The following is a 25,601-nucleotide window of genomic DNA, read 5'->3' on the forward strand; positions in this document are numbered from 1 at the left end:
ACAGCCCTTTTTATCAGAACACACAATATCTCCAAGCCAGCAACTTGGAGAAGACAGGCCAAGAAAAAATTTCTGTTGTCATCACTTATATGAAATACTACTGAGCCGTTATAATATGCCAGTGTTTCACTCTGTAATCATGTATTGCCCACTGGATATATCCATTTAAACAAAACCACTCTTTTCTTCAAACTAATTTAAACTCTCTAATCTCTTATTTTGTAAACCTACTCCAATTATTATTTATGTTGAAACATCTGTCTCATTTCACTAAAATCCTCTGCCTGTGCTCAAAGAAGTACAACTTCCTATTAGTCAACTAAATTGCCTCAAACACATTTAAATGTTGTGGTTTTCTGAGCACAGGCAGAGCAAGTTTAAAAAACAGTGAGGCTAAGAGTGGTCAGTATGTGAACCAGGATTCAATAGTCAATCGTGTCCAAATTGTGTATTCAAGTTACAGGGGGAACTGCTCGTTTATAAGGCTCCCTTACCATTGGCCTGGGTCATGATGATACAAGGTAAAAACAGGCTTAAAAATGTGCTCTACAAGAAAATGACCAAAAGGACCCAAAAAGTAGCAAAAAGGGCAAGGGAATGTGTGTGAGAAAACACATAATACGCCATCAGAACTAAAACTAAGGGTAGAGGATCAACCAAAGGACTCTGGAGGATTGACACAAATTAATTACCTTTCAAGAGTGGTATTTGTGAGAAGTACAGGGGATTACAACACTGCCCACCCCACCCGTCATACAAATACAGTAAAAGTGTGGCAGTCTCCTCCATCTGAAGCCCTTTCCTAATAACCGAAAAGCAATAGCTTTCTGTTGAAATACCAAGACTGGAGTCAAAAGAGCAGGGCCATCACTAACCAGTTTTCTCTGAAGGCGTTTAAGACTACTCAGACATGCACAGGAAACACCTCTATCCTGGTTAAGTGAGATCCTTTATTATGACAAGTAGCATCTAGCATTTTTCGAGAGCACAGGCAGGCAAGTTATACTTCACCTTACTTTCAGATATTCCCCGAGCTGAAAAGTGCCCCACCAGAGCATGATGAACCCTAGAATCTTCCTTACTAAAAATATTTAACTGGCCACATGGTCACTTAACTGGAGAATGCAGCTTCCAGTCTCCCTTGCAGCCAAATGTTGCCACATGGTGTCAATGGAATGGAAGTGGAAGTGATGTGTGCAACTTCCAGGACACTTGCATAATTAAAAGGAAATTCATTGTTTGCCTCCTTTCCCATTCTTCCTATTCTCCCTATCAGTAGAGAAGTATCCTACAATATTAGAACAGCATACATTTATCAGAACTCAACCAGTGTGCCAATGACATATGATTCAACACGTGGATCAATATAAACAGAAAAACAAGAGGTGAAAACACATCTTAGTATATATGCAAACTGATTACGAAGCAGAAGCATTTGATATAAATTAGTATTGTCAATTTAGAATAGCATGACAGAATTATTAATAAGGTTTCTTTGTATACACAGAACTTTAAATAATACAACTCTCAAAAATAAAAATGCATCACAAATACTACAATTGGAAACCCAGCACACCAAATGTAAACTGTTTTTAAGACCGTTGCCATCTGAGGGTACCACGTTAGCTGATTAAGAGAAACGGAGGTGATCTTTTGCAGGATTTGTCTTGAATGTGCCAAGTCTTCAAAAGTACATTTTTAATAAAAATTTTTTTTCCATCTATGGGAAACAAACAGTGGGAAACAGGTGGATAATTCAGCAAATGGGGCTGCCTAATGGACTAACCATGAGGGAAAAAAGCAAAGTTGCCTCACAGCTTACTCTGAACTAAATTCCAACTGGATTCAAATTTTAAATGTAAAAAAGAAAACCACAAGAGTACCTGGAGGAGGAGGAGGAGGAAGGGGAGGAGGGGGAGGAGGAGGGGGAGGAGGGGGAGGAGGAGGGGGAGGAGGGAGAGGAAGATATCATCTTTATATTCTTAGGGGTGTGGAAAAGCATTCAAGGATGAAAGGAAAACATCTGGCCATTCTTTCCATATTACCAAATCCCAATACCCTTCCTGTCATTATGGTTACCTCACCTGTAAGGTTAACAAAATTGAAAACCAAAAATGGGAATGCAAGAAGAGGGAGCAACCTGGTCACTGAATCTTTCATGGCCAAAGGTAAGCCCAGATTCGGGGGTGAGTGGCTCTTTTTGCCCTGGAAGCACTGCATGTGACCGCTTTCCCAGTGCCCAGCACTGCCAGCTCCAAAGTCCGAGCCTGAAATACTTTTAACCCCAACCCTGGCTCTAAAACAAACAACAACAAACAAGCAAACAAAAACAAAACAATAACAAAAGCCAAGAACCCAGGAACTGTTAGAACACTGAGGAAGCTGACAGTAGACGTCCCCTTCCTGACTTTCTGACCAGCCTGCAACACAAGACAGAAGACTGAACTTAGGCTCAAAGGATGCTCCATTCTTCCCATGTTACCCAACTAGAGTCTTTTTCAGGAATGTGGGGCATGAGAATAAGCAGTTATCTCTAAAGTGATCTTAAGTTCATATTCTTCAGCAGTGCCGACTTAACAATTCGACCTTGACATAAAGCCAACTTCACAGACCAATCGTTATTTCAAGGAACAAGAAAAACCTATACTCCAATAAAGATGTAAAAAAAAGAAAAAAGAAAAAGAAAAAAAAGAAAAACCTTGAGTAAATGCTAAATAAAAAAAAAAAAAGTTGGGGCTTCCCTGGTGGCGCAGTGGTTGAGAGTCCGCCTGCCGATGCAGGGGACACGGGTTCGTGCCCCGATCCCGGAAGATCCCACATGCCGCGGAGCGGCTGGGCCCGCGAGCCATGGCCGCGGAGCCTGTGTGTCCGGAGCCTGTGCTCCGCAACGGGAGAGGCCACAGCAGTGAGAGGCCCGCGTACAGCAAAAAAAAAAAAAAAAAAAAAAAAAAAGTTTTCCAGGGCTTCCCTGGTGGCGCAGTGGTTAGGAATCCACCTGCCAATGCAGGGGGTGGGGTTCGAGCCCTAGTCCGGGAAGATCCCACATGCCGCGGAGCAACTGGGCCCGTGTGCCACAACTACTGAGCCTGCATGCTTAGAGCCCGTGCTCTGCAACAATAGAGGCCACTGCAATGAGAAGCCTGCGCACCACAACGAAGAGTAGCCCCCACTCGCTGCAACTGGAGAAAGCCCGCGCACAGTAACAAAGACACAACTCAGCCAAAAATAAATAAAAGAAAATAAATAAAATTATTAAAAAAAAAAAAGCTTTCCAAAAAGAAACACATCAGGTTGCTGTAATAAAGTAATCAACACATTTTAAGAGCCAAAAAGGTATTCTTAGAGATATGAAAGCTTAACCCAGAAGAGACTGACTATAACTGTCTGGGATTTGGGGCCAGATATTTACGACTGGCAAATGACAGAGATAAAATTAACTAATTTAAAAATGCAAGTGTTACAGCTATCCAAGCTAATCCACAGCAGTAATTCCAAGGTAAAATACTGGGGTGCTAACTTTTATAGATGGTGAACTAGGCCATCAATGATTCTTCTAACATGATGAAGGTAATAAGTGGCAGAATCAGGACTCAAGTCAAGGTCTTCTAACCCCAAGATCAGAGGTGTTTTGCTCCATCCTATAGCACCTTCCCTGGTGGAAACAACATTTAGGTCAATTTGTAACATTTGAAGGAATCACTAGCACTAGCATTCGGTAAGAAACTGAATTAACTTGGGGCAGTGACAAAGGAAAAGGCTTTGATTCATGCCATTTTTTTTTCTGAGGATTTTTTTTCATATACTATAATCTAGAAGCAACTAACTCTATTATCCAAGACATTAATCTTTATAATTAAAAAATGGCATGTGCAAAGTACAGTTCAAATACCCCTTCTACAGTAAAATACTGGCATGTGTCTATTGAGTATTTCTCTTCTACCCCCAATATTAGTGCAGATAAGGTGAGATACATAAGACTTACATGGGTAAAGAATCACCTGGAAAAAAATGCTCTCAAAGTCCTTGGTTTCTCTGGGGCATAGGGAGTCTGTGTCCCTGTAGCAGAGACTGTCAGGGGTTTCACAATATTTATTTTCCTCTCCTTCCTTAGTAAGAGAACTGTGTACGTGTGGCCCTGTGGGGAAAATGCTGTACTTTCCAGCCTTACTTGTGGTTAAGTATGGCCATAAGTTCTGAAATATGGAAGTAAGCAAAACTAGGATGAAATTCTAGGATGTTTCCTTAAAGAAAGGGGACAGACTATTCTTTGCCCTTCTTCCCACTGTCTGAAATGTGGGCATGATGGCTTGAGCTCAAGCAGCCATTTGGGACAATGAGGTATATGCCATGCTTTGTCAGATAAAGCAACAAAATAGAAAGAGGTTGGATTCTGAAAGAACAGGGGCCACCATATTAGACTATTTACCTCCAAATTTGTTTACAGAAATAACTTTCTAGCTTATTTATGCTGCTGTACACTGGAGAGTACAACCTAATTCTGACTGAGCCCCCACGATTTTTACTGCTTTGCAACATTTTCAAGCATCTCAATTATCTCAGAAGATGTCATTAAATTCTCATTTTTAATTTACTTTAAATCCAAAAATAAATATTTACCAAAAGCACATATATGACCATACCTATGTATAGAGCTGGGGACTCTGCTGCAAAATTAAATGGCATCAAAAAGCCCTACTATGGGGTACATGAGGTATCCCTCAACCACACTCAAATGACCACCTACTTATATCCTTTCTACAACACCTAACACACTGCACTGTGTTTGCCAGCACAACCCCTGCTCTCCCTGCCAGCTAGACTAGAAACTCTCTAGCTCACTAGGAATGCCTAGCAAAATGCCCAGCACAGTGCAGACGCTCAGAAAATGTTTGTGGACTGATTGAACAAGTCAAAAACGGGCTTTAACAATGGGATTCCCTGTCATCATTGGAAATCCTCTCAAGGTACTGGTTAGACGTGGTATTGAGTTGTGAATTTATCCCGTGGTTTCCAACCTGGGCAATGTTTAAAAATGGCAAATCTCTGGATCCCGCCTGACCCAGGATCACTGAATCAGAACCACCTGGGTTGGATTCTAGGCACTTGCAGTGTATACAAACTAGACCTACGCTGCTTATACAACAACTCACTTTCAAGGAAGGAAGGGAAGGACATAGTAGAGTAACTTGAAAATCCTGTTTTGATGTTAGCATATGAAATAGAGGGAAATGCCTCTCTCTGGAGTTAGAGTGAAAAAGGGCCCATTGCCTTTTATCATTTTACGTTCTACTTCCTCTAGGGTTCCCTCTCCTGCCCCTATAAAATGCTACTGCCATTCTGTGAATTCCTTTGAAATAGTTCAAACCATGAAGACAACACCGCTAACATTCATTTTCTCTAACTCAGTATTTTTCCTGAAAATTCAAAATGTCGTCAGTTATTAGTTACCACTCTCCAAACTCCACACTTACAAATAATAAATGCCAGCATTTAGGTACTTTTTTAATAAGCACATTCCAAATTTTATTTTACACACCTAACTAAAATCGGTTTCTTCAGTGTTGTCTACAGTCATTAACATTTTATTGACTTCGTATGGACTTAGAAAGCTTTTATGGGCCTTTTTTCTCCACCGCAAGCTATCTGGGGTAGCATTTTAAAGCTCTTCTAGGAAGTTAGTGTTTCTCTTAAAGTACTCACCTCTGATAGAAAACCCAACACTTACTATAATAACACAATTAAGAACTACCAATCTAAACAGCTAGATGTTGGCCTTTTGCAACAAGCCTTCTTCTTTTCAGGTCAGCAATACTAGTTAAATACCATCCAGTCCCATCAGTAATCCGATAATAAATATTCAGTCACATTAACAAAGTCTTCAAACTTCTGAATTACTCATGATACTTAATATTACATAATGATGTTCAAAGTTCGAACCCTTGATTAATCTATTAAAAATAAGCCTGCGGGGCTTCCCTGGTGGCGCAGTGGTTGAGAGTCCGCCTGCCGATGCAGGAGACACGGGGTCATGCCCCGGTCCGGGAAGATCCCACGTGCCGCAGAGCCGATGGGCCTGTGAGCCATGGCCGCTGAGCCTGCGCATCCGGAGCCTGTGCTCCGCAAGGGGAGAGGCCATAACAGCGAGAGGCCCGCGTACCGCAAAAAAAAAAAAAAAAAAAAAGCCTGCAAAACCAACAGTAACCATGTCTGGCCATCTAAATACAATTCGCCCAATGGTTGTGTTAGTAAAAATATCATCCTACATTATTATTCAGAATCATAAGGAAATGAACCACTGTAGATATTTAGATATTCCTTCTAAATGTGCTATACTTGGCTTTTTTGTCTTATTTCCTCATCTACAGAGATAATTATACTTACCTCACGGGTTGGGTTTTTCCCTACAATCACATGATTTCTATTATGCTTCTCAAATAATAATAAATGGCAGGATAATAGTATTATTATATAATTTGCTGCCTTCTTTTTGTAATGACTCAAATGTATTAGTTTGGGTCATCTTAAAATAACTAATTATTTAACTTTATGTTAAATCAGATTTCTTATGTAATACCGGAATGTGTAGACAAGCTACACTGCAAGCCCCAAGGTTAAGAAAATGTGAACACACCCTGAAACTGGAAAAAACCTTATTAAATTTTCTCCTTAGGAGGTTGAATTAGTCATCAAAATCTCCTGCATCTCGGGCTTCCCTGGTGGTGCAGTGGTTGAGAGTCCGCCTGCCGATGCAGGGGACACGGGTTCGTGCCCCGGTCCGGGAAGATCCCACGTGCTGCAGAGTGGCTGGGCCCGTGAGCCATGGCCGCTGAGCCTGCGCGTACGGAGCCTGTGCTCCGCAACGGGAGAGGCCACAACAGTGAGAGGCCCGCGTACGGCAAAAAAAAAAAAATCTCCTGCATCTCAGGACCAGATGGCTTCACTGGTGAATTTTACTAAACATTTAAAGAAGAACTAACACCAATCCTTCTGAAACTCATTCCAAAGAAAATTAGAGAAGGGAATACTCCCAAACTCATTTTATGAGACCAGTATTATCTGGATACCAAAACACAGAAAAGGACACTACTAGAAAATAAAACTGTAGGTCAATATCCCTGATGAATATAGGGATAGTGCAAAAATTCTCAATAAAATACTAGCAAGCCAAATTCAGCAGCATATGAAAACAATCACTCATCATGATCAACTGGGATTTACCCCTGGGACGCAAAGATGGTTCAACAAACACAAAATCAATGTGATACATCACATTAACAGAACAAAAGAGTCATATCATCATCTCGATAAAGAAAAAAGCATTCGACAAAATTCAGCATCCATTCATAATAGAAACTCTTAAATTAGCCATAGAAGGAACACATCTCAACATAATGAAGGTCATATGACAAGTCCACAGCTAACATCATACTCAATGGTGAAAGGTTGGAAGCTTTTCCTCTAAGATCAAGACAAAGATTCCCAATCTCACCACTCCTATTCAACATAGTACTAAAGTCCTAGCTAGAGCAAGCAGGCAAGAAAGGGGAAAAAAAAAAAAAAAAAAAAAAAAGATATCAGACTTAGAGAGGAAAAAAGTATAATCTATTTGTAGATGACATGATTTTAATATATAGAAAATCCTAAAGACTCAACCAAAAAAACTGTTAGATGTTATCAATGAATCAGTTAAGTTGCAGGGTGCAAAATTAACCTACAAAAAATCAGTAGCATTTCTATCCACCTACAATGAATTTTCTTAAAAAGAAATAATTGATCCCATTTAGGATAACATCAAAAACAATAAAAAACTGATCCATAAATTTAACAAAGAAGGTGAAAGATCTCTTTTGAAAATAAGACCTTGATGAAAGGAACTGAAGACACAAATAAACAGGAAGGGTGTTAGTTGGGTGGTCCACCATTTCTTAAAACCCGACGGGCACAGAGTCACACATACGTTCCTCAAAGATCATTTTCTAGTCCCCACTTACTATATTTCTCATTCTGTCAGTCCTATCATCAAACTCCATGGGAAAAACTTCTCCAAGGTTCAGGCTCAGGGCACACATGAGGAGAACTGTCTCTGCACGGCGGCTGGGCCTGCTTCCTCCTCCCTGTTTTGCTGTGACATGCGCTCCTCTCTCATTTGAAACAGCCACACTCACCTCCTTGGGCTGCAGTCCCTGCAGGCAGGTGGAGGGGTGTGCCAGGCCGCCAGGCCCCCACCTGAAGCCCCTCGAGGTTTCATAGCACAGGGGCAGAGCTCAAGGTCAGAGATAGGTGGGTGCCTTCCTCCTCCTGACTCTGCTACCACGTCAGCACAGAGCCACATGTAATCAGGCATGCAGAGGACAATGCCAGCATCCTCTAGATCTTCCTGAGAGCCTGGTTGGCCACCAGTTCCCATCCCCATCCCGCTTTGAGCATTTCTCAGATTCTCCCTTGCTTCTCTATTTTGCACAGACCCTCCTCCAGTCATGCTCAGACAACAGCACTCAACTCACCTCCGTCCTACGGGTCTCATCCTTCCTTTCCAACCTTTTGACCAACTGATTTGCTGAGTTTCATACTATGAAAAAATATGCTTCTAGATTTCCAAACTTTGAAAATAATTCAAGGAGTTTTTACTGTTACTGATTTGCTATCAAAGGCTTCTTTGACAGTCCAAAGGAATTCATTATTTGGTTCCTTCAATCAATCCATGAACCAGGCTTTAGTCCTGTTGTCACAAAAACTAGGAGAATTGGGTTTGAGTCCCAACACCTGCATTAATGAGTCTTATCCCTTGAACAAGTCACACAGCCTTTCAATGAGTTGGTGTCCTCATCTAGAAACTGAAGCTGTTAGGCTAGAAATAATATTTGCCAGAGAAATGACTGAGAGATACCTTCCAATTCTAAAATTCTATGAGTCTAAGTACTTACTGAACCCAGACTCTGTATTAAGATGGCAGAATGGGGGAGGATACAAAAAAATTGATCTCAATGAACACACAATCTAACTGAGAAAATACAGTATTGACTTCTAAATTACATGTTAAATCCAGAAGGATTAAAGGGCTAGATGGTAATATAACAATAATAATAGTAATGATGACTTTCTGAGGAATACATATGGAAATATTTTTAAAATCCTGCATTTGGAAACATCTTCTATACCCTTCTTCTGGCAATAGTGCCTTGATTTATCATGGAGAACCACTTCCCCCCCACACAGTCTATATAGTTTGGGTGGAGCTGAGTCCACCTCCAGCTCCACAGATACAGGCTTGGCCAATCACAGCCTCACATCCTCCTGGCCATGGGTCTGGTTCATGGATGGACACATAACCTCAGCAGGACAATGAGAGGAAATAAGAGTCTGGAATAGGACTTTTGTTGGAATTATTAGAAACAAGTCTTGGAAAGGGCTGCTCACTGTAGAGCTTCTGGCAGCCATCTTGCCACCAGGAGAGGAGGTCCTGCCTGAAGATGGAGCCAACACAGAGTAAAGCAGAGCTGAAAAGTGGGGTATGCAAGTCACCTCTGACAACCTTGCTTGTGCCTCTGAATCCAGATAGCCTGAATCCAGTTAACCTTTTATCCTAGGCCAGTTTGAAGTTTCTGGCCGCAACCAAGAATGATAATACACTCCCCTCAGAGCTTTCCAATGAAAGCCAAGACTATAACCAACCCAAGGGTGGAAAAATCTATTTGCCCATACCTTTTCAATATATTTAGTATATAAATGAAGCCCTGGATCCAAATCTCTAGAGGCACACAGCCTTACAAACTTAAAAGTGAGTGCCCTTCACAGTACGAAAAACTATCCTCTTGCAAACATGGCAGCAAAGAAATGTTTAATCATTTAGCTATTTTAAGAGCATGTTTCCAAGTATTAACAATAGTAGAATATTATTACCTGCTTAGGGATAGGTTCAGAAATATTAAATAGGTGGTAGGCCATTATAGACTGTATGACAACTCATTTCTGTAAAACTATGATTAGTATCATTAAATTGTCCCCGTAGTATCTTTTGAGAAAATATGCATCATAGAACTTCTGAAAATGTGCCACTAAACCTAGATTTAGACTTTCATGAATACCTGTAATCTTGGACAACTCAATTGTTATCTGTAATAAATATAAATAAAGCATATTCAAGCTGACAACCTGAAATTATCCACCCTCTTATTCTTCTCTCAAACAGAGACTGTTTTGTAATTAAATCTTTGCTAGTCTAGGCAGCAGTTGAGATTCATAAAAAACGGGGACTATTGAAAAGGTCTGACAATAAATGTGTAGTATAAATAGAAAAACACAGATGTAGTAACTGAGAGTGAAGTGTTTGAGCTTTCTTATAATACTAAAATTCCAGGGGTCACTGAACTACAGCCCCTGGGCCAAATCTGGTCTGCTGTCTTTGCTGATAAAGTTTCATTGGACTACACATAGCCATGCCCATTTGTTTGGTTTTGCCTTGGCTGCTTTCACGGTACAATAGCAGAGTTGAATGACTGCAAGAGACCAGAGAGCCTACAAAAACTAAAATAATTACTATCTGGCCCATTATAGAAAAACTTGAGGTCCTCTGCCCTATGGTCTAAGTCTTTATTGATCATTTACTATCCTCTAGACTATGGGAATAGAGTGGGTGGGCCACTATGGTAACAGAAAGATATATGAAAATAAGAGACAGCCTCTATCTGCAGGCAAGAACTTAAATGAGGATATAATACACATCAGAGACCATGGCAGGTGGGAAATAACTTCCTAAATCTCATTAGGACTAGAGGAAGGTTCCAAACTCAAATGCTTGCAGAGACAGACAATGAGGGGCACAAAGAAATGGTGACTGATGACCATGGGATGCACCTGAAGGTCTGAGTTCCATCCAAAGGGGGCAGCAGGCACTCACAAATGGGGACCCAACGTCATCAGCCTTCCCATTCTCTAGTTTTCCAAAAAAAGCCAGAAGCTGAAGTTGTATGTGGAAATCTTTTATCTTAAATGTTGACAACAAATTTTAAGAAACTGTAAACAGGACGTAGGCCAAGCAAAATACATTAGAGGCCAGTGGGCCACATGTTTGACACACAGGCTAAGAACTGACAGTGTGCGAAGTAAGGATGGACAAATGTGGGCCAGAATTTGACCAATGGTCAAAAAGCAGATAGCTGAGAAGGTAGGCCCAAATCTCTCACTCTTAGATCTTGGACAAGTCATCTTCCCTCTCTAGGCCTTAGTTTCCACAAAATGACAACAGAATTAAATGACTGAAAGTTCCCTTCAGCAATACACATTTATTCTTCTTTAAGGATTTCCTAAAATATTATCCTTATAAGGGAAAAACTCTAGATTTCACCCATCTAATAATTTACAGAAGATTTTACAAAACAAAAACACCACCTACCTGTACTGTGAATGTTAGGGAAACAAGACCAGTCTGCATAAAAATAACTGACAAATTAACGTACTTCATGGTCCTGTGTCACAAGTAGTTTCATAAATTTTTATCAACTTTCTCACGTCAAATATCATTAGAGCAAGGCACACCCAAACTCAACATCACAACCACACAGAAAGAAAGGGTCTTTATCTGTAAGGAAGTGTGAAACAGAACCATTGAACAAAATAAATGTATTTTAATACCACTCCCTAAAACATGGGAAAGAATTCTCCCCTGCCTACACCCAAGAGTTTTTTTTTTTTAAAGTTGGGATCACAAAATCAAACACAATAAAGGTCAATCTAAGAAATAATCTAGACTAGCAGCAACACCATCACTTCCTGTTATAAAAAGAGTAATGGGCTATTGAATCAGAGATGGAATTTGATAGAAAAACCCTCTTATCAGGCTCTGGAAACTGAGTTCAGGGTGAACATTACCTGCCTCCGCCCAGCCCTGTCCCTCCCCATCATTTTCCTCTGCTCATGATTCCTCTAATTCAACACATCATTTCAACAAAGAAAAAGGCAACCATAAAAATGTCATCAGAAGGTGAACCATCAGAATTAAAAATTATAGCACTACTGGTGTTTTTAGTATTTTTACAATTTAAAATTTTGAAATGAAAAATGTAATTTCAGTAAATGCTATTATTAATCTCAATATTAACTTTCAATGCATTCTACCTCGAAAATGAATAAGGAAAATGCTCTAATGAGTCCAAATAAATTTTCTTTATGGACCCAGATTTAATTCGGGAAGAGCGGAATTTCCTTCTGCCTACGTGTTATTATGTTTGAGGCTGCCTTTCATTAACTTCAATCTTCCCTTCTGCTATCTTTCTATAAATATACCTTTCAGAGTGTCCTATCCCTTTACTCAGCCTCTCTCAAATAAACTCTAAAAGAAATCTTTAAGCATGTTATATGATATTCAAAAGAAATGAGTAATTCAGGATGCATAACAAGCAGCCACTGAATCTGAGGAGAAATTATGTAAAAGAACTCTCTGGAATAGTACGTGCTCAAAGAAATAGTCATACTTCTCTCTTGCCTTTTTGAAATTAAGAAAAAAATTAAATGACAAAAAATTTAATTCTTTCTTCAGATTAAATGAGCAAAGAAACTTTTTTTTTTAAATAAACAAAATCCTAAATTTTAAAATCTTTTCAAAGAGATAAGGTGATGTAGTGACAAAAGAATGGAACACAAGCCAGATGATCTGGGCTTAGGTGCTGAAGCAGCTGACTGGCTATGCTGTTCGTTCTAAGGAGCCTCCTGGGTCCTGAGCAGACACCCTGTGAAAAGAGGCTCTGGGGCTTCCCTGGTGGCGCAGTGGTTGAGAGTCCGCCTGCCGATGCAGGGGACACGGGTTCGTGCCCCGGTCCGGGAAGATCCCACATACCGTGGAGCAGCTGGGCCCGTGAGCCATGGCTGCTGAGCCTGCGCGTCCGGAGCCTGTGCTCCGCAACGGGAGAGGCCACAGCAGTGAGACGCCCGCGTACCGCAAAGAAAAAAAAAAAAGAGGCTCTGGATTTCTGAAGTCTTTCCATGACTGTTCTATTAATTCTATGATGCAACTCTTTCTGGTAATATTGTATCAATTCATGTGGAATGTAAACTAGGTCAAATGGATTGTCAGCACAGCACTCCCTTCTCAGCTCTTCATTTTAATGTCCCCCCTGGGGGAAGGGTAATTGAGAGATTTCTGAGCCTTAATCCCTTAAATCATAACAATGTACCAGAAACAATAGGCATGTCCTAGAAAGTTTAGGGGTTCTTTAAGGGGCCATTTCCTGAGCCAAGTTTTCTTATTTTACACTTATTCAAAGTTAACAGGTGTACAAGATCTACACTCACTGTTTTGAAACTAATAAAGTGGCCTTCACTTACTCCTCCTGTTCTTTTTCTCTGTCAAACTAAAATAGTTCTCTCCAGATAGACTCCACAAACCCTCCTGCTTCCCCTTATTGTTTGCTTGTTTTCTCTAATCTGAAACTGGCTTCTTAAAGATCATTATGATCTGCAAATCCTCAAATTCAAAGGTCTTTTCCTCAATCTTACTTTTCTTGGATTTTCTGATACATCTGACTCCGATCACTCATTCATATATCAAACAAATTTTTCTTGAGTACGAACAAGGCAGATGCCACACTTGGTGGTCACTGCTTATACACGCTGCATGAGATGTGAAACCAACCCTTCAGATCTTACAACCCAGAGACAGGTATAAATAGATAGCTATCCAAAAATTTCTAGAGAGATCAATAGACACCCACCCCCCTTCCTTGAAATTCTAGAAATCATGGGCTGGCCAATAAGATATAAGTTCCCAGAGGCTGAATGGATGTTGAACAAAGTAACCCAGCCCGTTTTAAGAGTCACAAGTTAATAGTTAATAATGATATCATTCAACCAATTACCTAACTCTAAAACTTCAGCCTTTGCCTTCCATATCCAATTAGAAATAGGATCCAGGGCTTCTCTGGTGGCGCAGTGGTTGAGAGTCCGCCTGCCGATGCAGGGGACACGGGTTCGTGCCCCGGTCCGGAAAGATCCCACATGCCGCAGAGCGGCTGGGCCCGTGAGCCATGGCTGCTGAGCCTGCGCGTCCGGAGCCTGTGCTCCGCAACAGGAGAGGCCACAACAGTGAGGGGCCCGCATACCGCAAAAAAAAAAAAAAAAAAAAAGGAAAAGAAATAGGATCCAGCCTGTTCTTTCAAACCTGTCTCCCCTCCTCCAAAATCATTACTGGTCCCAGAATCTCCCCTTCGGCCAACGTTCTTCTCCTCTACACACTCCCTCCAGTGAGCCCATCCACTTCCAACATTTAACCATGGCCTCTCAGCTGCCACTCCCAGATCTCCTGCTGTAGCCCCAACCTCTCCTCCAAGCTTCAGACTCCAGAGCAAACCGTGTGATGCACACACCCACATAGACATCCCATGGATGCCTCAAACTCAACATGTCCAAACTAACCTCCCCAACCTCCTCCTATAAACAAACAAAGCTGGCGACTTTCACATGTTTTTTGAATCTGCCCCCGTTTCTCTATCCCTGCTACCACTGCCAAAGAGGTAACTTTTCTCTCATCCACAATGTTGTCCCCCAGTTCAGGCACTCATCACCTCCCACTTGGCAACTGGTTTCTCAGTGAACTCCTGGCTTCTGTCTTCTTGCCACCCCTATCACTTATACATGCCTGCACACTATGGCCTGAAGAATCTTCCTAAACTATCAGACGCCCCACTGAATACAGCCTAACGCTCAAATTCCTTTGCCTGAATCCTTGGATTCAGAGTGACCACAAAGTCCTTTGGGTACTAAAACCAGCTGAAGACCTAAAAAAGAGATATCAGGGACCATGTGAATAACTTCCAGCCATCTTCATGGAAGAAGGTATTTAGATGACATGGGAAAAATTAAACTTTGCAGATAATGGAGGTATTCACATAGAAAACTCTGTGGTCAATCTGTCCCTATCAGATTTCTGCAATCATATCTCCCACAACCCTGTCCGACACACACCCACCAGAACAATCAAGTTGGCTTCCTCCCTAATACATATCTTTGGCCTGCCTGCCCTTTTTTTGGCTCACCCTGGTGCTTTCTCCTAATCACATGATTCTAATTAATAACCTTCCAGCCCCAGCTCTCTCCCTGGGTAATATCTTCGTGGACCACTCTAGTCTAGACATCTCACCTTTGTCTAAACAGCCACAGCATTCCCCTTTTACACTAATTCTCATTTGGCAATGTATTATGTACTATCTATTCTACTACTATTTAAATTCTGTGATAATTAAACTATGATAATATTTCCCTGTCTGTATTCATTTTGTCCAACAAGGTCACAAGGTCTTTGGATCCAGGGAGCATGTCTTAAATACTCTTTTGGCATCTGCTATCAAGCCTAGACTTATATATAGAAAATGTCGGATACAAGCCAGTCAACAGCTGAAAAAAAAACAATACTGAGCCCTAAAACAATCTCTTATACTCTCAGATTACTCATATCATCCTAAAATAAATTATCAGAGTTAAAACAGAGGTCTTCCTATCATCTATTAGTATAGAACTCTGGTCCTTCTTTGGAGCTAGGGAAAATCTGTGCGTCTGAAAAAGAAGAGGATGATCCATGAAAGAAAGCTTTTCAGTAATACTGGTCTCACAAATGTAATTTAAGCAAGTTACACCTGGTTTAGATTATAACCGAATTACCTAAGTATTTAAACATCTTTCCTCTGTCCTTTTAAATCATGCATTTTCAATGAGGTAATACTGCCCCCTAAAGGGGAGCAAAAGATTCTTGGGGGGGGGCAAAAAAATCTCACTCTTTTGACCTACAAAGCAAAGATATACATACAGCACATAAACTCATATACAATATCTGTGGTATTAAGGGAAAAAAATATACAAAGGCTCTTGAGGAGGGGGAAAATAATGAAGAAAAGGTTGAGAAATGCTGTTTCAAACCAAATAGACTGTCTGCTCTGCTAACTTTGCTAAAACTTTATAGTTCTTTAACAGCATTCAAAGACCATAAAAAGGAACAAAATCTAGAAGACAAATAATTTAGATGAGAAGTATTTTTGTGTTTTCATGGTCTCAAAAATTTCTTTTGTATCTTGGATGTTGTTAAATGTTCATTTTTTTCCCCTGCTTAAGGGAGGGTATCACTGGGTAGACATAAAGGTGAAAAGAGTTTCCTATTAAAAGTGACTTGGAAATTAAGGAATTAAAGGTTTATTTGTTTGTTTGTTTTTTTAAGAAAAATGCTTTTAAAAATACATTATCAAATATGTGTGAGAAAGTAGCTAGGGCTGAATTAAGATTGAATAGTTATTTATATCTGTTTCCTGTTTAGCCTTTTGACAAAGTTCAGCCCTGTATTTTATAGCTAGCCCTGGATAAGATTTCCCAGAATAACCCTGATGTGGGGTCTGCTGGTAGGGAGGACCCCAGAACTACATCCTGCAATTCACACCCTATGAACACACAGTCTGCTAAACTCAAAAACTTCAAAACAAAACCCAAAACGTCACTGTCCCATTTCCTCTGCCAAACCATGCTTTGAAACTCCAAAACACAAAGGAGGAAAGGAAAAAAAAAACTAAACATGTTTAGAAACAAAGGCAGGTTGTGAGAAACATTAATAGTCCTTCCTTATTTTCTTTTAAATTAAGCCATAAATTCCTCTGCACAATCTGAAAAATGGACTACTTGAGACTATGCGAGAAATAATGATCACAGCCGTAGCATATTTGGGGTGTGAATGTAACTTTTTTACCCAATATCAACATATGATTCAAATGTTTGTCAGGTTGGGCACTCAGGAAAATGAAGATCTCAGATCAGAGACAAAACAAATTAAAATGAAATAGAAGGAAAACCTAACAATAGCAGAACTGCCATAATTGGGGCATGAGAGTTTGTGAATATGAGAGAGAAAAGATAAAGATGATGGGGCTTTACAGGATAGAAGACAAGACTCCTGGCTTTGGAAGTGGGCCCCTGAAGCACCTGGGCACATTTGGCAAAAAAGATGGGAACAAGAAAGGGAACACAGAGCTGATGGTAAGGAAGTAATTTACCCCTATGGTTACACCATCAAAAATGGAGGTTCTCTAGGAACCCTACAGGAAAAGATGGTTTAAGATCCATCTCTACATTGCTAACCTCAACGGCCTGAAAATTTTCACCCATTTTCTTACTGGATGTTCTGCATCTGCACACTGAAGACTACTCGCTGTTTCTAAAACAAAGCTGTTTCTCCCAAGCTGTTACTCTCTTCCATCTCCTATTTCACTGGCCAATCCTTCCCCACCTCCTTGATGATCTCCTCCTCCCCAGCCATTACTGGTCCCAAGGTCTTCTCTGAGGCTCTTCTCATCTGCACACTCCCTCTACCGACCTCTTCCACCTCCTACATTTAAAAATGACCTTTAAGCTCCCACTCCCAAATCTCTTGATCCAATCCTGACCTCTTCCCCAGGCTTCCAATTCTCACTGCAAGTTGTCCACTGTACACATCTACATGGACGTTCCATAGACGCCTCAAAATCAACATGTCCACAACTAACCTTCCCAAACCCGTTCTTCCTCCTGTAGTCTACATTTCAGTTCACAGCACCACACGTCCAAGTTACTGAGCCAGAGTCAGGGAATCCGGCTTAACACTCTCATCTCAACACAACTTTTTTTGTTTCCGGTACGCGGGCCTCTCACTGTTGTGGCCTCTCCTGTTGCGGAGCACAGGCTCCGGAGGCGCAGGCTCAGCGGCCATGGCTCACGGGCCCAGCCGCTCCGCGGCATGTGGGATCTTCCCGGACCGGGGCACGAACCCGTGTCCCCTGCTTCGGCAGGCGGACTCTCAACCACTGCGCCACCAGGGAAGCCCTCAACACAACTTTTTATCATTTTTACCTCTTACAAATTTCTTGACTCAGTTTGCTTAATCCCTGCCACGTAGGCCCTAGTACAAAGTCCTCTCCATCTCACACCCAGACAGCCGAAGTACCTCCTAGAGATCTCCCTGCCTCCAAACTTAGCCCTACCCCACAGCCAACCTCCCCCCACCCCAATCTGGCTAAAATGCAAAGTGACTGATGCGTTTAGAGGAGGCAGTGAAACCACTGAACAGACCCCGATACCTCCCAAGTAATGACAACCTTAGTGACACATATGTAGTGCTTATTGCCAGGGACTATTCAAAACACATGATGTATATTAAGGCTGACAATGATTCTATGAGGTAGATGTTATTATTATCCCCATTGTATGAATGAAGGAACCACGGAACAGGGAAGTCAAGTAACTTGGGAAAGTTACTAGATAACTTGGGAAAGTAGGTGAGAATTGAACCTAGGAAGTCTAATTCCAGAGTCAGTGCTCTTAGCTACGACGCTCTTCTCCAGGCTGGTCTCTCCCTGCAGCCCTCTTTGGATAGATACTTCCTGCCGTGCACTTCACGTTGAGTAATACCAAATTGCCCATAGTTCCCTCCACACAGCAGGCTGTGCCTCTGCTTATGCTAGTTGTCTCAGGGGAACGAGCTTTCCAATGGTTTTTACCAGGCAACCTCTGAATACATTTCACACCTCAGCTCCATCAGCATCTCCAAGCAACCTTCTCTGAACCTCAGGCCTCAATGTCCAGCTCCCCCGCTCCCAACATCACCATGCCCCCCTACCCTGCCCATACTTCTATCTTAGCATTTATTACACTATCCTGAAATTACTTATGTGTCTGTTGCTCCTGGAAACCGTCTCTCATTCATCCCTTCTTGCAGTCCTGATATGCAGGATACACTGAAAAATTGTGAGAAGTGAACTCTGATGACAACCACAGTAGAATGAAACTAGAGAGTTTATAGGATTAAGAACTGTCTTGGGGAAAAAAAAAAAAAAAAACCCTGGTGCCTCTGCTTTTCAGCACTTCACACTCTGCCAATCTACTCATTCAACATTTCCTAATACTAAACATACACACCACATTTCTCAGAAGTTTTACTTGCTCACTTGAAAACCCTACAGATGATATCCTACCTGGTAATCAACAGTTTCCCATTACCAAGGTTCAAGCAATGTCCACTGGTAACAAATTAATAAAGAATTGTAAGAGGGCATGCCCGGCCACTTTGGGACAATCAACCTCACTGAACTGTTTGCCAAGAATGCTCATGAAAACGTTAACATTTTCTAGTTATAAACTTCACAGACTGTTCGCACAAGCCCATACAGATCATCCAGATCCTCATTCATCTGTTCATTGCATGGATAAGAAACTGCAGGTCAAAAAAAGTGGTCCTGAGTGCCGTGTAACTTGCTAGTCGCAAAGTGCAGGTGAAAATCTTCCCTCCTTGACCCATGGTCCAGATTCTAGCTGTACAATTACTTCTCAGGACACTGTGGATTACTAAAAATGAAATGTTGTAAGTAAGGCTCTCTCCAGGTCAAGAAAAAAAAAAAAAAGGCCAAACTAAACCTAGCTTTTCTTAGATCTAATGGGAAATGTGGAAGACAATACAGATTTATTAAAAAAAGAAAAGAAAAGAAAAAAAGCTTTTAATTTTGAAGTGTTTCCACCCTAGGAAAGACAAAACACAAGCCTTAATTCCATTAGAGAGACTGTGGGAACCTTGAAAAGGAGTAAATGGAAGCCACCCAAGAAAGTTTATGCATTGGGTCTAATTGCCAGAACTGCTTAAACCCCCCATTTAAGAAGAAAGATCAACATGTATATTACTTATATCCTAAACATTAATCTCATTCATTTTGGGGTGTATAAGACATGAAGATTATTAACCCTGCTTCAAGAAAGATACTTAAATGCCTCATTTCAAAAATGTTAAAACAATCCTTTTAGAACACACCCAAAAAACTACCAATTCTTCCTTCAAATCAACGCCTATAATTACTCTCATTTCTTATCCATTCTTAAAAGTCAAATTCCTGGTCTATCTTTTCTAGTCTTAATTGTTACAAGATGCTCATTGGCCCTGCAGAGTTCGAGAAGTGGAAGACGTACAGATATAGAGTGTGTGTGTGTGTGTGTGTGTGTGTGTGAGAGAGAGAGAGAGAGAGAGAGAGACAGACAGACAGACAGACAGACAGAGAACAAGGCAGACACTGTATGAAGTACTTCACATGAATAGTATTACTATTACCTCTTCCACTACTCAAAACATCCCTATGGAGGTAGGTGTGTTATTTTCTCCATTTTATAGACAAGGAAATTGAGACACAAATTAACTAATTTGCCTCCTCCATTGTTGCTTGGTTTACTCCTGCATCTTCTTCCGGCTCTTACTGTAGAATTTCTCTGATGACCCCCGACCTACACATTCTTTTTCTCACTGCTTTATAATCATCAGCGCTTTTATCACTATCTGATATTCCTGCATTTACTTGTTTACTTGCTACTTGTGGGCTTCCCCCACTAGAATGTAAGCTCCATGAAGCCAGGGATTGCGTGTGACTCATCACAACAGTGTTTGGCACATACTGCGTGCTCTGTAAATATCTGTGGAACTTCTCAAAGGCAGTGAGTTTGCCTTGTTCATTTCTGAATCCTGAGTACCTGGTACTGGTTGGGTATATGTTGAACTTAATGACTGTTCAAAGGAAATAAATCATGGGATTAGATGAAATCATACCCCAAGTCAGGATGACAAGAGAAAAAGGCCAAGCATGGAACACTGGAGGACTGGTTATACTTAAAGAATGAGTGACAGGGCTTCCCTGGTGGTGCAGTGGTTAAGAATCCACCTGACAATGCAGGGGACATGGGTTCTATCCCTGGTCTGGGAAGATCCCACATGCCGTGGAGCAACTAAGCCCATGCACCACAACTACTGAGCCTGCGCTCTAGAGCCTGCAAGCCACAACCTCTGAGCCTGCATGCTACAACTACTGAAGCCTGCGTGCCTAGAGCCCGTGCTCCCCAACAAGAGAAGCCACTGCAATGAGAAGCCCGCACACCGCAACGAAGACCCAATGCAGCCAAAAATAAATAAATTAAATAAATAAATTCATTTTTTTAAAAAAAGAATGAGTGACAGAAAAGCAACCAATGGAGGAGACAGAGAAAACGCAATCTAAGAATTAGGAGGAAAATGAGGACAGTTGTACTGTGGAAGCCAAAGGAGAGGTGCTCCACAGTGTCAAAAGCTGGCAAACAGAATAGGGGCTGAAAAGAAGTGGACACATAAAAGATTAGCTGGACAGGGGTGGGAAAGCCATGGTCCAGTTGCAATTGGCTAAAGGAGAAGTAGAAGTAGAACTGTCAATGGACTAATCTCTCAGAAGTCTTTCAGGAAAAGGCAGAAAGAGTTAGGTGGGCAATGCAGAGAAACAGCAGGGAAGAGTATTCTAGAATAGGAGAGACTGCAGTCAATAGATAAGACTCAGGAAAGATATGAGGATATGAAGATAACAGAGAGAAAAGTTCAAGAGGGAACTGGAAGAGCACAGTTAGCCAATCAGCCAGGGAAGGGAGTGGTGAAGAGATAGGCAACAATATACAGGAACATTTGGAGGAGAGGAAAACAGGAGGATTCCTGTCTCTAGTTCCTCAGTGAAGGAGTTCGTGAGGCCTCTTGCTTCCTGAGCAAAAAGGAGGAAGGAATGTGGTTGAAGTTCACAGGTAATAAGAAAAAATCTTTAACAGCTGCAGGGGAAAGAAGGCAAGCCCTCGTTGTCTAGGGGCTACAGAAGGCCCAGCGGAGCTTGTAAATCATCAATCTCTATCAGCCAGCCCCGTGGTTTCTGGCAAGCAGCACTTGGCAGTCTGCCAGGAGCAAAACAGAGTTGGAGTGGCCAGGATTGGGGACAGGACCTGTGGAAAATATATCTGATGACTGGCCATGGGGGTTCCTGGATGATCAGAAAAATAGAAGCAGCAGGTGTGGGTGGGGCTAAAAACACTGGACAACAGAGAATTCTGAGATCAGCTTTTTGAAATCGTCATCAGGATGAGAAATAAGTTTGATTCAAGTAAGTAAACGCCTGATTTTGCAGTCTCTGAAGTCGAAAGAACAAGGTCCAGTGACTTCTGAGGAGGAGATATGAAGGTCCCTAAGCAGAAGAGGGCTTGTGACCCTGGGGATCTTGGGGAGAGAAATGACGGTGGAAGGGGGAGCAATGTAGGGACATGGGTGGTACAGAAGGTCCAAAAAGATCTCAGATGGAGAGCTGGCTAGGGTTACTGAGGGACCACTGGAGATGAAGCAGGGTCCAGAGGTACTGGGGAGAGAGCCACACTGGCTGTGGAGCGGACTGGACGTCCCTCTGCTAGGGTCCAAGACCAAGCTTGCTCTGGAGAGCTCCAGTATGACAAGTGGGCACACAAAAGGTCACTGGCCACGATTCCAGCCTAGCTGAAACACAGTTCACTCTCTGAAATGAAACAAATTATAAAAGACAAGGTCTAACTTTGTCAGTGGTGGAAGTAGTTTAGTTTTACTATACTTAGTAATCTACCTTCAAAGAGGGTTCCAACTAAAGGAAAGGCTATATTAAGTTAAATCATTCTTTTTTCCAAATTATTGACCACAGCTTGAGAAAGCTAAAGAAACCTAACACTGCCAATTTGCACAGAAGCCTAGGAAGTGATTCACTTAAAACCCCCTCCCAATTTAGGCAAGAAAGGAAGAAAAGCAAACAATGATGTAAGGCTTTAATTAGTGCCTTGCACTTTTTATGACAAAACACATACTTCAGAAGTTCTAAGGTGGCCAAAAAGACTCTTAAGCATGCTCTGAACTGAAGTAAAAAAGATAAACATCTATAGGCTTCTGACAGACATTTAAGTATTTTCACTTAATTAACCCATGCTTTGCTGAGGATACTTTTTCACATACATAATCACACTAAGAAAAGCCAAACTCCAAAATAATGGCCCATTAACACTGGTCAATACAAGTCTGTGATGTTTTCACTGCAGCACCCAGAGATGGCAAAACAAAACTGAGACAGACCTCTGATAAACTTTACGGTTGAAATTTCTATGGCATCTTATGTGCACCCTAATATGTTTCTAAAATTTTAAAATTTTATACTTAAAACGGTGGCTCTTAAAAAGGATGTTCTCAGGATCACCTGGGAAGATTTTCCTAAATACCTCAGACCCACTGATTCAGAATCTCCAGGGATAGGAATTCCAACAAGGAGATTTTTATCGTGTTCCTTGGTGTCCTACTAAGCTTTCCTGGTTAAGAACACCTGTAACATAATAAGGTAAACCCAGAGTGACCCCAGTTAAGAATACAATCAACTCTAAAACAGTGGTTCTCAAGCTTGTCTGCACATTAGAATCACCTGGGGGAACATTTAAAACCCCCAATGCCTCACCCACACCGAACACTGATTAAGTCAGAATCTCTGCAGGTGAATCTGGCCACCGGCCTTTTTTAAAGCTACTCGTGCAATTGCAACAGCCAGTCAACACTGACAACCACTGAAGTAGCAGAGGGTAACTTCTACCCACTGTTTTATTTAAGTGCACACTGATGGTTTGTAATTGTATGCATGCAAAGAGCTGGCCCATGCAACTATCTGATGAATAGTAACTTATAATTCTCTGAATTTCTCCATATTGGAACAAAACAAATGGTACTCCACATTATCATCAAAATGCAGGCCAGTGCTGAGAAGCTACAGCCCTTGGAGGAGCTGGCACAACTGTCTGAGGCATCGGGCAGATCTCAAGAAACCAAGCTAACCAGGTGACAAACGTGCTAAGAAACTCCTAAGCGCTCTGAACATTCAATAAAAGGTTTCTGCCACCACTTCAGGCAAAAGATGTACTAGTCAGGTAGTTAAGAAAAACTTTCTTTACAGAAGAGACTGGCATCAGTTAAGTCACTTTGTGTAAAGAAACAGTTCATTTCTTCAAACCCTTTCAGTTGCAAAAGAGCATCAGGAAAGTTCTAAAGTCCAGGTTTTTAGATGCTTTATGTTGCTCTTTAGAAGGAATACATTTTGCTGCTTAGAAACTCACCTATGTTTTTGCTCCCTGAACTTGCTGAGGTTCTAGTAAACAAAGCTTCAACAAAGACACCATCCTTTGAACCAAGTTTAAGCCTTCTCCACCAGTTTTGGCCACTGACAGGCTCCGGGTCAGGGGATGAGGGTCAATCAGGATTGGTCAGAGTGACATGATGGATCAGAGAGCTGGGTCACACCCACTCCCACATGGTACCAAGAGCAGTGCCCAAGTAATCAACATAATCAACACCAGGACGGGGAGTGGGGAGGGTCCTTAAGAAGGTTAAGAACTGATTGATTAAAAACAAAGTATCACCAAATGAAAATCTAAGCTCATTCAACTCAAGACAAGCAGGTTCTTTGCCAAGCCACAAGAGAAAACTGAAGTAGGCTGATGTTAAAGTTATAGTTAATTATATAATTTAGATAAGGAATCGGTTTGTTTAAAAGTAGGACACATTATAAGTAACTGTATAAGGTTAAGCAAACAGTGAGATTATCAGTACTTTTCTACGATAAAAGAACTTCCCCCAAATTCTGGCAATCTTTAAGCTAAAAGAACTTCCCAAATTTTGGTAGTCTTTTAAGATCACCAACACATTTCTTAAGAAACAGGTCAATCTAGTATTGGGAGATGGAGACTAGGGGAAGAGCCGGGGCGGGGGGAGGAATACAGTCAGAAAAACTAGACTATCGTGTACAAATTCTCTACCAATTTTTTTTTTAAAGTCTCCTGTGGATTAAATTAGGGATTGTCAAACACTGTTCCCAGGGAACAGTGATACTCTGTGTCTTGAAGAGAGGTATTCTGCTACCCAAAATCAGATCATGAAGATCCCTTACCAGCTAGCAGAGGGGAAAAGTTAACAAGATTGTTCAAGATATGCTTACCTTTTTTAACCTTAGGTACTTTCTGTATAGCATGTCTACACCAGCCTCTGTTATATAGGGAATCTGATTTAATATAAGATTATATAATTAGTTATTTGAAGCTTCCCCCCACCTGCAACATTCTGGAGTGTCGCAGAAAGAATGTCATAACTTCTAGGGGCTCTGTTACTACTAAATGAGTTTGAGGTCCAATTAGAGCAATAGTGTGGAGTCTGTATTTCTGTTTCTGACTATTCTTAACATATAAGTTATAAAGAACTTGACAGGAGAAAAGTAACAGCATCTTTTAGTACAATGGTTCTAAATCACAAAGACCCTCATGATGGTTTGGCATGAAAGGTCCTTGCAAAATATTTCTGATCCACAGTGCCTAGCTTGGTGTCTGACACATAGTAGGTACTTAGGTAGTTTGTCCTGAGGATGGAGACATGTGAACAGATACGTATGTCCTTAAGTTACTTGGCCTGTGTGGCCTTGCTTTCCTCATCTGGAAAAGATCAAGATGGCAGGGGGTGGGGGTCAGATGGGGGGAGTTAAGTGTTGTCACAAAATTGATTGTTTCTGCAAAATGTAATAGGAACTTGTCATTTGCAAATCATCTTAGTACAGGATGCTTTTTGCATGAGAGCACGTTGTGCTTTTCTTTCTATTCTGAACACTAGCAACATCTAAGTTCCTTTCCAGTCTTGCACAACCCTTTGCCTACCTTTCAAAATCCTCACCCCACCCCTGTCATGATTTGCATGTGTTTCTATCAGGTCCGTTTAGAGACAGGATCTGGAAAGAAAAGTGAAC

At 41.3% G+C, this 25,601-nt stretch overlaps 1 protein-coding gene across 2 annotated transcripts in view; it reads right to left on the reverse strand.

Annotated features, from left to right (window-relative positions):
- Positions 1–25,601, reverse strand: part of ARL15 (ARF like GTPase 15) — a 419,563-nt gene that overhangs the window by 340,983 nt on the left and 52,979 nt on the right. The gene's annotated exons all lie outside the window — the stretch shown is intronic.

This window comes from Mesoplodon bidens, assembly GCF_964165515.1.
Source record: "Mesoplodon bidens genome assembly, chromosome: 4".
Lineage (NCBI taxonomy): Eukaryota > Metazoa > Chordata > Mammalia > Artiodactyla > Ziphiidae > Mesoplodon > Mesoplodon bidens.